The sequence below is a fragment of the Saccopteryx bilineata genome, chromosome 1 (assembly GCF_036850765.1).
Source record: "Saccopteryx bilineata isolate mSacBil1 chromosome 1, mSacBil1_pri_phased_curated, whole genome shotgun sequence".
Taxonomy (NCBI): domain Eukaryota; kingdom Metazoa; phylum Chordata; class Mammalia; order Chiroptera; family Emballonuridae; genus Saccopteryx; species Saccopteryx bilineata.
This window is the reverse complement of record NC_089490.1, coordinates 162,123,531-162,140,189: the sequence shown is the minus strand read 5'-3', so window position 1 is coordinate 162,140,189 and position 16,659 is coordinate 162,123,531. Positions and strand designations below refer to the sequence as shown.

General features: G+C 44.7%; 1 pseudogene; it reads left to right on the top strand.

Moving 5' to 3' along the window:
• Window positions 1-400: 400 nt before the first annotated feature.
• LOC136321202 (small nucleolar RNA SNORA28) lies at window positions 401-514 on the top strand (annotated as a pseudogene).
• Window positions 515-16,659: the final 16,145 nt, after the last annotated feature.

The window sequence follows — 16,659 nt, the reverse complement described above, 5'->3', positions numbered from 1 at the left end:
AAAAAAAATACTAAAAGCCACAAAAGAAAAGTAGTTAATTACCTACAGAGGAGCCCCAATAAGGATGACATCCAATTTCTCAACAGAAAAACTAGAGACCAGAAGGGATTGGCAAGAAATATTCAAAGTGATGCAAAACAAGAACCTACAACCAAGACTTCTTTATTCAGCAAGGCTATTGTTGAAAATTGAAGGAGAAATAAAAAACTTCCCAGATAAAAAAAGATAAGAAAAAAACCTCAAGAAATTTATTACAACCAAATCAGTATTGCAAGAAATGTTAAGTGGCCTGATGTAAAAAGAGCAAGGGGGAAAAAATCTAGAAAAAGAGAATTGCAGATTTAAAAAATAAAATGGCAATAAATAAGTACATGTCAATAATAACCTTAAATGTAAATGGATTAAATGCTCCAATCAAAAGACATAGGGTATTGAGCTTGCTATAGTAACAAAGTCTAACCTATTCAGGTACTCTCTTCTCTATGACACAAGCCCTTATATAGACTTAGACAATATAAAAGAAAATGACATAGGGTAGCTGAATGGATAAAAAAACAGAACCTGTACATATGTTGTCTACAAGAGACCCACCTCCGAACAAAAGATACACATAGACTGAAAGTGAAGGGATGGAAAAAAGTATTTCTTGTAAATGAAAATGAAAGAAAAGCTGGAGTAGCAATACTTATATCTGACAAAATAGACTTTAAAACAAAGGGTATAGTAAGGGATAAAAAAGGTCATTACAGCCTGACCTGTGGTGGCGCAGTGGATAAAGCGTTGACTTGGAAATGCTGAGGTCGCCAGTTCAAAACCCTGGGCTTGCCTGGTCAAGGCACATATGGGAGTTGATGCTTCCAGCTCCTCCCCCCTTCTCTCTCTCTGTCTCTCTCTTCTCTGTCTCTCTCTCTCTCTCTGTCTCTCTCTCTCCTCTCTAAAAAAATGAATAAATTTAAAAAAAGGCCATTACATAATGATAAAGGGAGCAATCCAACAGGAGGATATAACCATTGTAAATATTTATGTGCCTAATTTAGGAGCACCTAAATATATAAAGCAGATTTTGATGGACATAAAGGGCAAGGTCAACAGCAATACTATAATAATAGGGGCTTTTAATACTCCACTAACATCAATGGATAGATCCTCTAGACAGAAAATTAACAAAGAAACAGCAGCCTTAAATGACACACTAGACCAACTGGATTTAATAGATATATTAAGAGCCTTTCACCCCAAAGCAGCAGAAAATGCATTCTATTCAAGTGCTCATGGGACATTCTCTAGGATAGACCACAGGTTAGGACACAAAACAAGTCTCAATAAATTTAAGAAGATTAAAATTATATCAAGCATCTTCTCTGATCACAATGGCATAAAACTAGAAATCAACTACAATAGAAAAACTGAAAAACATTCAAACACTTGGAAGCTAAATAGCATGTTATTAAATAACAAATGGGTTAACAATGAGATCAAGGAAGAAATAAAAAATTTCCTTGAAACAAATGAAAATAAACATACAACAATTTAAAATTTATGGGACACAGCAAAAGCAGTCCTGAGAGGGAATTTCATAGCATTACAGGCATAACTTAAGAAGCAAGAAAAAGCTCAAATAAACAACTTAACCCTGCATCTAAAAGAAATAGAAAAAGAACAACAAATAAAGTCCGGAGAAAGTAGAAGGAAAGAAATAATAAAGATCAGCGGGGAAATAAATGACATAGAAGCTAAAAAAAACGATACAAAAGATCAATAAAACCAAGAGCTGGTTCTTTGAATAAAGGTAAACAAGACTGACAAACCTTTAACCAGACTCATCCAGAAAAAGAGAGAACTCAAATAGATAAAATTAGAAATGAAAAAGGAGAAGTAACAACTGACACAGAAGAAATACAAAAGAGTGTAAGAAAATACTATGAAGATCTATATGCCAAAAAAATTGGACAACCTAGGTGAAATGAATAAATTCCTAGAAACATACAATCTTCCAAGACTCAATCTAGAAGAATCAGAAAACCTAAACAGACCAATAACAACAAATGAAATTGAAACAGTTATAAAAAAAACTCCCAACAAACAAAAGTCCTGGACCAGATGGCTTCACAGGTGAATTTTACCAAGTATTCAAAGAAGGAACACCTATCCTTCTCAAGCTATTTCAAAAAATTCAAGAGAAAGGAAGACTTCCAAGCTCCTTTAATGAGGCAGGCATTATCCTCATGCCAAAACTAGGTAAAGACACTACAAAGAAAGAAAACTATAGACCAATATCCCTGATGAACATAAATGCTAAAATTTTCAACAAAATATTAGCAAACGAGATCCAGCAATACATTAAAAAAGTCATAAATCATAAAAAGTCATCAATCAAGTGGGATTTATTCCAGGGAGGCAAGGCTGGTACAATATTCACAAATCAATGTGATTTATCACATAAACAAAAGGAAGGAGAAAAACCACATGATTATATAAATAGATGCAGAAAAAACATCTGATAAAATCCAGCACCCATTTATGATCAAAACTCTCAGCAAAGTGGGACTACAGGGAATAAACCTCAGCATAATAAAAGCCATGTATGACAAATCCACAGCCAATGTCATAATCAATGGACAAAAATTAAAAGCAATCCCCTTAAGATCAGGAACAAGGTAGGGGTGCCCCCTTTCACCACTCTTATTTAACATAGTCCTGGAAGTCCTAGCTACAGCAATCAGACAAGAAGAAGAAATAAAAGGCATCCATATTGGAAAAGAAGTAAAACTATCATTACTTGCTGATGACATAATTCTATACATAGAAAACCCTAAAGTCTGGCCTGACCTGTGGTGGCACAGTGGATAAAGCGTCAACCTGGAAACGCTGAGGTTGCCGGTTCAAAACCCTGGGCTTGCCTGGTCAAGGCACATATGGGAGTTGATGCTTCCTGCTCCTCCCCCTTCTCTCTCTCTCTCTCACTCCTCTCTCTCTAAAAAAAAATCAATAAATAAAAAAATATTTTTAAAAAACCCTAAAGTCTCAGTCAAAAACTACTAGAATTGATAAATGAATTTGGCAAGGTGGCAAGATATAAAATTAATATTCAGAAATCATTGGCATTTTTATATACCAAAAGTGATTTGTCTGAAAGAGAAATTAATGAAACAATCTCCTTCATTATTACAACAACAAAAAAATAGGAGTACCTAGGAGTAAATTTAACCAAGGAGGTAAAAGACTTGTACTCAGAAAATTATAAGACATTAAAAAAAGAAATCAAAGAAAATACAAACAAGTGGAAGCATATACCGTGTTCATGAATAGGAAGAATAAACATTATTAAAATGTCTCTATTACTCAAAACAATCTATAGACTTAATGCAATTTCTATTAAAATACCAATGGCATACTTCAAATATATAGAACATATATTCCAAAAATTTATATGGAACCAAAAAAGAACACAAATAGCCTCAGCAATCTTGAAAATGAAGAATACAGTAGGAGTTATCACATTTCCTGATATCAAGTTATACTACAAGGCCATTGTACTCGAAACAGCTTGGTACTGGCATAAGAACAGGCATATAGATCAATAAACAGAGAACCCAGAAATAAACCCATGCCTTTATGGTCAATTGACATGTGACAAAGGAGGTAAGAGCATACAGTGCAGTAAAGACAGTCTTCTTAGTAAATGGTGTTGGGAAAATTGAACAGGTACATGCAAGAAAATGAAACTAGACCACCAACTTACACTGTACACAAAAATAAACTCAAAATGAATAAAAAACTTAAAAGTAAGTTGTGAAACCATAAACATCTTGGAAGAAAACATAGGTAGTAAACTCTCCGATATCTCTCATAGCAATATTTTTGCCAATTTATCTCCACGGGCAAATGAAATAAAGAACAAAATAAACAAATAGGACTATATCAAACTAAAAAGCTTATGCACAGCAAAAGACACCGTGAACAAAATTAAAAGACAACTCACACAATGGAAGAACATATTCACCAATATGTCTGATAAGGGGTTAATAACCAAAATTTATAAAGAACTTCTAAAACTCAACACTAGGAAGGTAAACAATCCAATTAAAAAATGGGCAAAAGAATTGAATAGACACTTCTCCAAAGAGGACATACAGATGGCCAATAAGCAGATGAAAAAATGTTCAACACCATTAATCATCAGAGAAATGCAAATTAAAACCACAATGAGATATCACCTCACACCTGTCAGAGTGGCACTCATTAACAAATCAACACACAACAAGTGCTGGCGAGGATGTGGAGAAAAGGGAACCCTCCTGCACTGCTGGTGGGAATGCAGACTTGTGCAGCCCACCAATATGGAGTTCCCTCAAAAAAATTAAAAATGGAACTGCCTTTTGACCCACCTATCCCACTTTTAGGAATATATCCTAAGAATACCAAATCACTGATTCAAAAGAAGATATGCACCCCTATGTTTATTGCAGCATTGTTTATAATAGCCAAGACCTGGAAACAGCCCAAGTGTCCATCAGTGGATGAGGGGATTAAAAAGCAGTGGTGCCTGACCAGGCGGTGGCGCAGTGGATAGAGCGTTGGACTGGGATGTGGAAGGACCTAAGTTCGAGACCCTGAGGTTGCCAGCTTGAGTGCGGGCTCATCTGGCTTGAGCAAAAAAAAGAAGCTCACCAGCTTGGACCCAGGGTTGCTGGCTCCAGCAAGGGGTTACTCAGTCTGCTGAAGGCCCACAGTCAAGGCACGTATGAGAAAGCAATCAATGAACAACTAAGAAGTCGCAACACACAATGAAAAACTAATCATTGATGCTTCTCATCTGTCTCCATTCCTGTCTATCCCTATCTATCCTTCTGACTCTCCCTCTGTCTCTGTAAAAACAAAAAACAAACAAACAAAAAAAGCAGTGGAACATATACACAATGGAATATTATGCAGCCATGAAAAAGAAGGAAATCTTACCTTTTGTGACAGCATGGATGGACCTGGAGATTATTATGCTAAGTGAAATAAGCCAGGCAGAGAAAGACAAATATCATATGATCTCACTTATATGTGGAATCTAATAAACAAAGTGAACTGAGGAACGGAATAGAGGCAGAGGCAGGGTCACAGGGAGCAGAGGGACAGATGTCAGAGGGTAGGGAGATGAAGAGATGTGATCAGAGAAGGTAAAGGGATTAGTGAAATTATATATACATAACACATAGATACAGATAACAGGACAGCAAATCCCAAAGGGAAGGGGGGGTAATGGGGGACAAAGGGGTGAAAGTGAGGGAGTTAGATCGAGTGGGACACTTGTCTGACCAGGCGGTGGCACAGTAGATAGAGCGTCAGACTGGGATGCGGAAGGACCCAGGTTTGAGACCCCGAGGTCGCCAGCTTGAGCGCGGGCTCATCTGGTTTGAGCAAAGCTCACCAGCTAGGACCCAAGGTCGATGGCTTGAGCAAGCGGTTACTCAGTCTGCTGAAGGCCCATGGTCAAGGCACATATGAGAAAGCAGTCAATGAACAACTAAGGTGTCACAGCGAATAATTGATGATTGATGCTTCTCATCTCTCTCCGTTCCTGTCTCTATCTATCTCTCTCTCTGACTCTCTCTCTGTCTCTGTAAAAAAAATAAATAATAATAATAATAATAATAATAATATTGAGTGGGACACTTGAATTCATGTTAGCACAATAAATTAAAATTAATAAAAAAAATTTTTTTTTAAAGAGACACAAAGTAACATGTACATGTGCAAGCTCCTGCAAGGGGGTCCATGCTGCACACCGGTGTTGGGTGCTGGTGGAGTTTTGCCTCTTCAGCTACTTGATGGCTGCAAAGGACTTTGTGTCATAATTACTCGTTCAACTGGACATTTTTGTTTTGTGCACTTTTCTATATGTATGCTGTATAATATAACTTCAAAAAGTGTTTTAGAAAGCAAGCCTATAGAACAGGGATCGGGAACCTATGGCTCACGAGCCAGATGTGGCTCTTTTGATGGCTTCATCTGGCTTGCAGACAAATCTTTAATAAAAAAAAAAAACGTTAAAAATATAAAACATTCTCATGTATTACAATCCATTCATTTCCTACCGCTCATGTTCATGGTTGCAGATGGCTGGAGCCAATCACAGCTGTTCTCCGGGACAACACCAAATTTTTATTGGATAATGCGTAATGTACACGGGTCATTGTATGGTTCTCACGGAATTACATTTTAAAATATGTGCCGTTTATGGCTCTCTCAGCCAAAAAGGTTCCTGACCCCTGCTATAGAACAAAATGTAGGTGCTAAGTAAATGCTAATATAGTAATCATTTCCAACACAGTCTCAGTTCTTTAGGAATTCCTTTGAGGCCCTGGATGGGTAGCTCAGTGGATTGAGCATTGTCCTGATGTGCCGAGGTCACAGGTTCAATCCCTGGTCAGGGCACATATGAGAAGTAACCAATGAGTGCCCAACTAAAGGAACGACTAAGTGGGACAAGTCGATATTTGTCTTTCTTTCAAATCAATAGGGGGAAATCCCTTTGATGATCTACTATCACAAATCTCTTTCCTTCCTCAGCCGAGCTCCTAAAGTGGCCACACAAAATCTGCTGCCTCCACTTCTCTCTTCCCTGTTCTTTCGATGAGCCATCATGGGTGTCGGACCGTGCCTTCACAAGTCTGAACTCCCACCATGTTTCTGGGGGGCTGGCCCATTGCTCATTGCCATGGCCACCAGGAGCGTGTCTCTATTTCCCACACTGCGGGGAGTTTCACCTTCCAACACCCATCAGCCTCAGCCCCGACACAGGGGTACTTTCCTGGCACAATTCAAGATGTTAGTTTCTGTAAATGACACAAAGTAGTAATCCCTGCCTCTGCATTGGAATTGCTTGGCGCCTTTTAAAGACACCCATTCCTCAGCCCCACCCTGATGAGTCTTCCAAAAAGAGAATTCTTATCTACTAAGCACCTACTATGCACCAGGCACTCATACATCAGCCTATTTAATTCTTCCCTAGTCTTATGAAGCTCATGTTGTGATTGTCTTTGTTTTGCAGGTGAGGAAATTGAGTCTCAGAGAAGGTGAGTAACTTGCGGGGGGTCATATGGGGGAAGTGATGGAGTCAGGATTTGAAACTACGATTGTGTGGCTCCCTTGGCTGTGTTTTTCCTCCCGAGACCATGCTTTTGCATACATCGCTAACTCATCATCTGGTAGAGCAGCATTTCTTAAGAGCGTTCAAGTTCACGCCGATCATCTGACATCTTGTTCTTTCTGACTCAGCAGGTCCAGGATGGGTCCTGAGAGTCTGCATTCCCAACAAACTCTGAAAGAAGGGTGCTGCAGCCCGCAGGCCTCACTTTAAGTAACAAGGCAGGAGAGGAGGCAGAATGTGCAGAAATCGGACCCAGCCAGCCACTGGGTTTTCCTCCTTTAAGGGTGGGTCAGATGGAATGTTTGTGTTCCCAACTTCCTATGTCAGAAACCTGCTCTGAAATGTGATGGTGTCTGGAGGTGGAACCTCTAAGGAGGTGATTAGGTCATGAGAACAGAGCCCTTGTGAATGGGATTAATGTCCTTTTGTAAGAGACTGCAGAGGTCTCCCTCACCCGTCTGCCTTATGAGGACACAGTGAATCTATGAACCAGGAAACGAGCTCTCACCAGACAGAATCTGCCAGCACCCTGATCTTGGGCTTCCAGCCTCCAGAACTGTGAGAAACAAATGTCTGTTGTTTAAGCCACCAGTCTATCATATTCTGTTACAGCAGCCCGGATGGACTAGGACACAGGGCAGGGAAACTAGATGGTCCCCCTTAGCAGGAGGTCCTCAGTGTGAAGGTTCCCTCACAACGCTGAGTTCCACCAGCGTCAGTCAGACACAAAGTCCAGCCCTCTGACTACTTTACACAAAGACCTGAGCCTGACTAGGGGGTGGCACAGTAGATAGAGCGTCGGACTCCGATGCAGAAGGACCCAGATTCAAGACCCCAAGGTCGCCAGCTTGAACGTGGGCTCAACTGGTTTGGGCAAAACTCACCAGCTTGGACCCAAGGTTGCTGGCTCGAGCAAGGGGTTTACTCTGTCTGCTGAAGGCCCGAGGTCAAGGCACATATGAGAAAGCAATCAATGAACAACTAAGGTGTCGCAATGAAAAACTGATGATTGATGCTTCTCATCTCTCTTCATTCCTGTCTGTCTGTCCCTATCTATCCCTCTCTCTGACTCTTTCTCTGTCTCTGTAAAAAAAAAAAAAAAAAAAAAGACTTGACACCTTGGAAGATTCACCACAGACAGGAAGAGATAACAGGTCCCCGGGTCATGTCAGGCCACATGGCTTCAGCTGTCTTGCCAACTTCTCCTCTAAGCTCTGCAGCCTTCCCAGAACTTGACCACAGACCCCAGGAGGCATGGTCAAGTCCCTGCTCCAGGCATCTGCCCTGTCCAGGTCTCTGGCTTCCTGAGGTATAAAATGTTCATCATCACATTACATCATCTGAACAAAATATTGGCAGCTCTTTGCAAAGCTTTTTTTTGTTTGTTTGTGTGATTTTCGAGTAAATGTGATTTCTACAGGCCCGAGAAACAGACCAATCACAATATTTACCTGTCACTTCCCAGCTTTCTCCAGCTAAGGATTGGGGTGGGGTTCAGTTTCTCCCACTCTTTCCGCGGTGGCATATGGAGCTGATCATGTGTGCACCACGTGCCCGAGCATGGGAGGCGGCACGGAAACTGCGGCAGTGCGCTTGCCCCGAGGGTCCCCAAGGGTGGAGGGCGTCACTGTCACTGCACACCTGTGTTGGTCTGCAGTGTCCCAGTGCAGATTCTTCCCCTTCCCCTTCAGGACTGATGGCATCAGTAGAAGTCATCAGAACAGCCTGAGGAAACGATGAACAGACAAGTGTTACTGGAGGGAGTCCAGCATCATTAGGGATTTAAGGTGACCTGGAGGTGGATTTGAATTCTGAGCGGAGTTCCCAAGCCCACGCCATGTCACCAAGAGTGTGCTCTGCCTGCTTTTGCCCTCTTCTGGGGTTGCGGCCTCTGACGGGATGGTGAGCTCTCTCTCGCTCTCTCTCTCTCTTCCAGAATTGTTCATCACTCTGGCTTCTCTGTACCCTGACCTGAGGCCCAGGAGAATGTTCTCTGTGTCAGTGCAACTTATCATGAGATATGACACAGGAACCGGTGGAAGTGTCTGCCTCAAGGTCCCTGCAACCCCCGTTTCTAAATCTGTCTCACGCGGACGAGGGCCTGGGAAGGCCAGGGGTGATCCCCGCTCACCTGTTCTGCTCACAGGCACAATTCAGGCAAAGTCGCCAACAAAAGCAGCAGCATGGTTCAGGGTTCAGAGGTGGGACCCACTGATCTCTGCTCCCTGGGGCTCTGCCGTCTCCATCGGACTCCAGGGAACTGAATCACATCCATTGTACCTGTCCCCATCCAGTCTGAACTGGTGCCACCCATTTCGTTTCAACCGGGTTATTTGGTCTCATTTGCCAAGAACAATCTCTCCTCTTATGAAATTATTTTCATGGAGAATGAGAAGTTAGGGCCTCTCAAGTCTCTTAGATCCTTGGTATGATTTTTCCATAAATCACTCCTGTGGTGCCCTGGCCAGTTGGCTCAGTGGTAGAGCGTCGGCCTGCATGCAGAAGTCCTGGGTTTGATTCCCGGCCAGGGCACACAGGAGAAGCGCCCATCTGCTTCTCCACCCCTCCCCCTCTCCTTCCTCTCTGTCTCTCTCTTCCTCTCCTGCAGTTGAGGCTCCATTGGAGCAAAGATGGCCCGGGCTCTGGGGATGGCTCCTTGGCCTCTGCCCCAGGTGCTAGAGTGGCTCTGGTTGCGGCAGAGCGATGCCCCAGAGGGGCAGAGCATCGCCCCCTGGTGGGCAGAGCGTGGCCCCTGGTGGGCGTGCTGGGTGGATCCCGGTCGGGCGCATGCGGGAGTCTGTCTGACTGTCTCTCCCCGTTTCAGGCTTCATAAAAATACAACAACAACAACAAAAACAACAACAATAAAACAAACAACAACAACAAAACAAAACAAACAAAAAAAATCACTCCTGTGGTAACTTGCCCATCATCACCTGCTACGCTTTCCAAAATACACAGTCTACACTTTTGTCAGATGCCTTTCTGGCCTTAACCATTTGTGAAACTTGCTTCTTCCACCTGGCGATGCATGGTAGGACCCCTGGCAAGGAGTCCTTACAACTCTCCACAGTATGATGTGGAGCACAGACAGGCCCAGAGGATGGGGAAGCAACTTGGAGGACTGGGCAAGAAGCTGGCTGAAAAGCCTCTGGGACGTTGGAGGAAGGGGAGTGGGACAGAGGGAAGTGTTAACTAAAAAGCTGAGGCCAGCCCTGGCCGGTTGGCTCAGCGGTAGAGCGTCGGCCTGGCGTGCAGGGGTCCCAGGTTCGATTCCCGGCCAGGGCACATAGGAGAAGTATCCATCTGCTTCTCCACCCCCCCCCTCCTTCCTCTCTGTCTCTCTCTTCCCCTCCCACAGCCGAGGCTCCATTGGAGCAAAGATGGCCCGGGCGCTGGGGATGGCTCCTTGGCCTCTGCCCCAGGAGCTGGAGTGGCTCTGGTCACAACAGAGTGACGCCCCGGAGGGGCAAAGCATCACCCCCTGATGGGCAGAGCATCGCCCCCTTGTGGGCGTGCCGGGTGGACCCCAGTCAGGCGCATGCAGGAGTCTGTCTGACTGTCTCTCCCTGTTTCTAGCTTCAGGGGGAAAAAAAAAAAAAGCTGAGGCCTCCATGGCTCTGACATCATACAGAGTACCTGAGCCTGCAAATGCTCAGCTGCTTGCCATCTCACCTCCACCCCCGCAGCCTGCCCCTGTCACAATCCAGGCACGTTTGCCAACTACAAGTTCTTAGCTTCTGGCCCGGGTGCTGACGCTGCATTCCTGCACATGGCTCTGGTTTTGAGAAGCACAAGGCCCTGCAAGAGTTTCTACCCATGAGACAAAATATCCTGGGGCCAAGATTTGAAGAATGATGGATCTTACTCCACAACAGATCCTACGTGGCCCTAGGCAGGGAAGAGATACTGCTCTTGGATCCTCTGCCCCAAATTACCACTGCAAGGCCCAGGAAAAGGGAGGATGAGGAGGAAAGAAGACAAAAGAGTCTATGGAGATGAAGGCCCAAAGCATCTGCTGAACACACATGGCATACCACCCTGTCCCTAGGAGCTGCCGCCAGCTTTGCAGCCCTCGGTAGTGTTGACTCTGGCAAGAGAAGAGGATGCTATCAGCTCACAAGGTCTGAGCGTCAAAGCAAGGGCAGAGTGGCTGATAAGCTAAGTGGGGCCTGGGAACTGCTCCAGGCCCAGCACACCAGCCGCCCTGCTTCCCTGGCTGATCACAGCTTCGGCCATGGAGCACTGCCCAACTCAGGTCTGATACCCTGGGCACAGGGGAGGAGAAGCAAGCCCGTGCCCTCAAACATGAGCTGTCTGCTTTTTCTTCCAAATGTATAGGGGAGAAGCTCCTAACAGCATGCTTCTTTATCTTGAGGGGTAGAAGAAGACCCTTTGAGAATCTGATAAAAAGCCAGAACCTTCTGCCCTAAAAAATGTAGCCTCTAATGAACAGCTGAGGTTTTGGTTTTATATCCATCCAAGACCCGGCTGCCGCACAGACAGGCCCAGAGGATGGGGAAGCAACTTGGAGGACTGGGTGAGAAGCTGGCTATACAGCCACTGGGACGTTGGAGGAAGGGAGTGGGACGGAGGGAAGTGTTAACTACAGCGAGACCCTGAGATGAAAGGGAAGGTGGGACACACACTCTCTCAGAGCTAATTGATGGAATAAAGGAAGAACGCCAGATCCCCAGATGGCGGAGTCAGGTGTTCGCGGAGCATTTCCGGGTGGTCCTGACCTGATCACCTGGCCAGGAAAGAATCCAGCTGGGTATCAAGAACATAATTTATGAAAGGCTTTGGGAATAATATGGAAAAAAACTCACTTATTGTTGGGGTCTTTCTTTTCTTTCTTTTTTTTACAGAGACAGAAAGAAAGTCAGAGAGAGGGATAGATAGGGACAGACAGACAGGAACGGAGAGAGATGAGAAGCATCAATCATAAGTTTTTCGTTGCGACACCTTAGTTGTTCATTGATTGCTTTCTCATATGTGCCTTGACCGCAGGCCTTCAGCAGACCAAGTAACCCCTTGCTCAAGCCAGCGACCTTGGGTCCAAGCTGGTGAGCTTTGCTCAAACCAGATGAGCCCGTGCTTAAGCTGGCCACCTCGGTGTCTTGAATCTGGGTCCTCCGCATCCCAGTCTGAGGCTCTATCCACTGCGCCACCACCTGGTCAGGCTGTTGGGGTCTTAATAAATAATTTTAACACATCATGATGAATTCTGTGTGTGGCCTTTAAAGTGCTGAATAGGCCCTGGCCAATTGGCTCAGTGGTAGAGCGTCGGCCTGGCGCGCGGGGGACCCGGGTTCGATTCCCGGCCAGGGCACATAGGAGAAGCGCCCATTTGCTTCTCCACCCCCCCCCCTTCCTCTCTGTCTCTCTCTTCCCCTCCCGCAACCAAGGCTCCATTGGAGCAAAGATGGCCCGGGCGCTGGGGATGGCTCCTTGGCCTCTGCCCCAGGCGCTAGAGTGGCTCTGGTTGCGGCAGAGCGATGCCCCGGAGGGGCAGAGCATCGCCCCTGGTGGGCGTGCCGGGTGGATCCCGGTCGGGCACATGCGGGAGTCTGTCTGACTGTCTCTCCCCGTTTCCAGCTTCAGAAAAAAAAAAAAATTAAAAAAAAAATTAAAGTGCTGAATAACTGTCAGACGTGGTTATTGTGACAGACAGACTCTAAGGTGGTCCCACAATCACTACTTCCTGATGTTAGTTTCTTTGGGGAGCCCCCTCCCCTTGGGTATAAGCAAAACCTTACTTCTAACCAATAGAATGTGGCAAAGGTGATGATGGAATGTCACTGTCTTGACTAGGTTACATCATGTAAGACTCCATCTCGCTAGTAGACTCACTCTAGAGATTGTCTTGCTGGCTGGATGAAATAAGTGGCCTTGTTGAAAAAACCTAGTTGGCAAGAAATTTCTAGAAGCCCAGAGGAGCTGGGAGTGGATTCTAGGAGCTGACAGTGAACTCTAGCCAACAGCCGCAAAAAGCAAGGGCCCTTGTTGATATGAATCCTGCCAGCAACCTGAGGGAGCTTAGAAACAGACTGTTCCCCAGTTAAGCTTCTGGATGAGACCCCAGGCCTGGATGACACTTTGATTGCTGCCTAGAAGACCCTAAGCACAGGACTGCTTAGGATCTCTTAGGAACTCTATTTGGACTCCTGGTCCACAGAAACTATGAGATAATGGTTGTGTGTTGTCTGTAGCCACCAAACTTGTTACACATCAGTAGATAACTGATATACCCATGGACTGAGAAAGTCACTAAAGGGCTTCCTGTACCTGTGTTGGGGTGATTACAGGTGTACTTATTGGCATATTGGTTGACTAAAGTAGAGAGGTACCAGGCCATGGATAAATGCTCTGGCCATTGTGTCTCAGAGTCACGGTTTCCTCTGAGTTGAACGTTTATGAAGCGCTAGACATTATGCAGGAAGAGGAATTCCTTTTATGCTGTGAGTTTATTCTCTATCTAAACCTTGTCCCTGGAAACAGTTACCATGCGTCACCATCTAGAGTTCAGAGGACTCGAGTTTGCTTCTTCCTCAAAAAGAACCCAATATAGAGACAAGGGACATGCAGTTATTGCTGATGGTTGCAAAAGCAGACCTGGCAAAACCTGCCCAGGTACTTCAGTGATGTCGGGGCTGTTCAAAGCCGGGTCATTACGCATTTGGAGAGCTTGCATATAACATGGGTCAACCTGATTTCCAATTACCAAATTTTTCTCTGATTTTGTATATTTCTTGTTTTGCAGTGCTAACATTTGTGTAATTCCCCACGACACATTTCTATTCCTATACTGCACTACTATTTGTCAGGTGACAATTGTGGCGCCAGGAGCCAGGAGAGTTGGTCAATGATGAAATGCAGCTCAGTTTACTTAAGTGACTTGCTTGGTTATGTAGGTCACAAGTGACAGGGTTGAGGCTGGAATCCAGTCTTCTGGCTGCAGAATCCTTTGGACCATAACCTTATGCAGCCCAGGCTGGGGTCCATGTGATGCTCCTGGGGGAAGGGGTAGGGGGAGTGGCTTCCTCCACTTTCTTCAGGGATCCTGGTATCATGATTCCTATGGCATTAAGTACAAGTCAGCCGTTCCCAAACAGTGCAGGTGGATAGAGTGTCAGCATGTGGCCAAGGATAAAAGCTCTCAGTGAACTGGTAACTGGATCGACTTGTTTCCAGGGAGCTGCACAGATAAGAATGCAGCAAAGGCAACCTGTGGCTGAGGTCAGGCAGAAACAAATGACTCCAGTCTTTGCTGCCACTGACCTCCTGGGCTCTGAGTCTGTCCTTTTCATCCTGGAGTATCAGTTTCCTTGAGAGGCAAAAGTGAAATACCACTTTTGCATCCTGGGAGGCTGATGAATGCCCAGACAAATGAATTGAACTCATATGCCTCTGCTCTCATAAGCAATTTCATAACACTATTTCATTTCTTTCTCACAGCAAGACTTTCAAACAAATACCATCCTCCACAATCATCATCCAGGATGCTGGTTTTCCTAGCACCTAGTTCAGTAATGAATATGTGTGCTTTGGGTGGACTGAGCACACTTAGCTATCAGAGCTTCTGGTCCAACAGGGAGGAGACGGAAGGACAATGACAGTCCTTAGGAAGAAGGGCCCACAAGAGTCTGGGTCCTTTGAGCATTAGATGCCAAGATGGGGTTAGATAAGTACTTGGGGAAAGTGATAGTCAGAAAAACTGGGGGGCTCCTGCTTTGTGGTCTGCAGGAGTTCCCAAAAAGTCTGAGAATCATGGCTTCAGGGAGGAAGTGCTCTTTCCTTGAAAAAACAAAAGCCCAAGCCCAGTTTTATTTCTTTGTCACCGTTTCTCCTTATACAGCTCCAACCATCATATTAATTTATTTTATGACTTCAAGCCAGTGTCCCCTTCCATTTCACAGAGGAAACTGGGAGAGTGGATAAGGGAGAACTATCTGTCTTACACAACAAACCTTTTAGCAGAATAGCAAAACTCACAACCTTCTATAACAACATTCTATAGCCACACACCTCCTTTTATAACTTAACGTGGCAAAAATGAAGACAGTCATGAATATAACCTCAAAATATAGTTTCTTCATAGCATACCATTACAAAGTAATAGTATATAAACCTAAGACTATATTAGTAATCAATGTTTTGGTATTATATGTTTTTAGACATTGTCTAGGTATCCAATGATTATCCATTCACTAACTCAACAATACCAGTCCAGGATTTTAGATTTCCATTTGAAAGTCACCTTCAAGCTACAAAAACATAGTTACCATTGAAAGAAAAAGTTTGTCAGAATAAGAACTGTATTTATTTAAACACAAATTTATGTATTTAACAATACTGTTATGTAATAGTAAGCTTTAGCTAATTTGATTACTAAGCCTGACTACATTAAAAAGACAAAGTAAGTAAAATAAAATATATCTTGTGTTATACACTGATAAATAAATGAAGTGACATGCTTTTCTTTAAAGTCAAAATGATTAAATTAGTCTTATTTGCCTAAGATTAATTATAATTATACAAACTTGGACTGTAAAATGTTTCTGAATTGGGAGAGAGACAAGATGGCCATGGACTAGGCCGACATTCCAACCCCCACATCCCAGAACCAAAGTGGATTACAACTTAATTTTGAGAATAGTCATCTTGAAAGACCAACTTTGGACTAAACTAAGAGGATTCTACAGCCAAGTACCACCAAAGAACCCACACTGAGACTGGTAGGAAAGGCAGAGACGCGGAAAGGGCTGTCCCGCTCCTGGGAGCAATCGGCAGCCCAGAGGGACTCTCACGGTGGGGTGGAGCGTCCAGTGAGTTGTGGGTTGTGGGTCTTCAGCCCCAGAACTGGAGTCCCAGCCTAGAGCCCTGGAGCCTGGAAGGGGCAAATGGACTGTATTTGGCTGAGAAAGGAGCCTAGATACTGTTTGAGAGGAGACAGAACTCTTGGACCCAGGCTTCTTACTAAAGGGACCACACGGAGAGCCTTGCTCACAGCCACCTGCCCGGGGCTCTGGGAGCGGGGAGTGCTGGGAGGACTGGAGTTGCCAGGGGAGAGTGTGGTCTCAGAGGCACAGGGGGAGACACTTTGAGGGATGGACACCCTACCAGGGGTCCCCAAACTTTTTACACAGGGGGCCAATTCACTGTCTCTCAGACCGTTGGAGGGCCGCCACATACAGTGCTCCTCTCACTGACCACCAATGAAAGAGGTGCCCCTTCCGGAAGTGTGGAGGGGGCTGGATAAATGACCTCAGGGGGCAGGCCATAGTTTGGGGACGCCTGCTAACCTCTGATTCACGCCCCAAATCTAAAGTGAACATTTTTCCTCAGAGCAGCAGCACTAGCAAAGGGAAGAAATTACTCCGCCCACCGGAGGCTTTCCTGCTCCAGTCAGAACAAAGAGGTGCTTAGAGACAGGCAGCACATTAGGGACACAGGTAGTGAGTGCTGGTGTCTGAGCTATACCCCCCCACACACACGCTGCTGAGTACTTGCCGGGG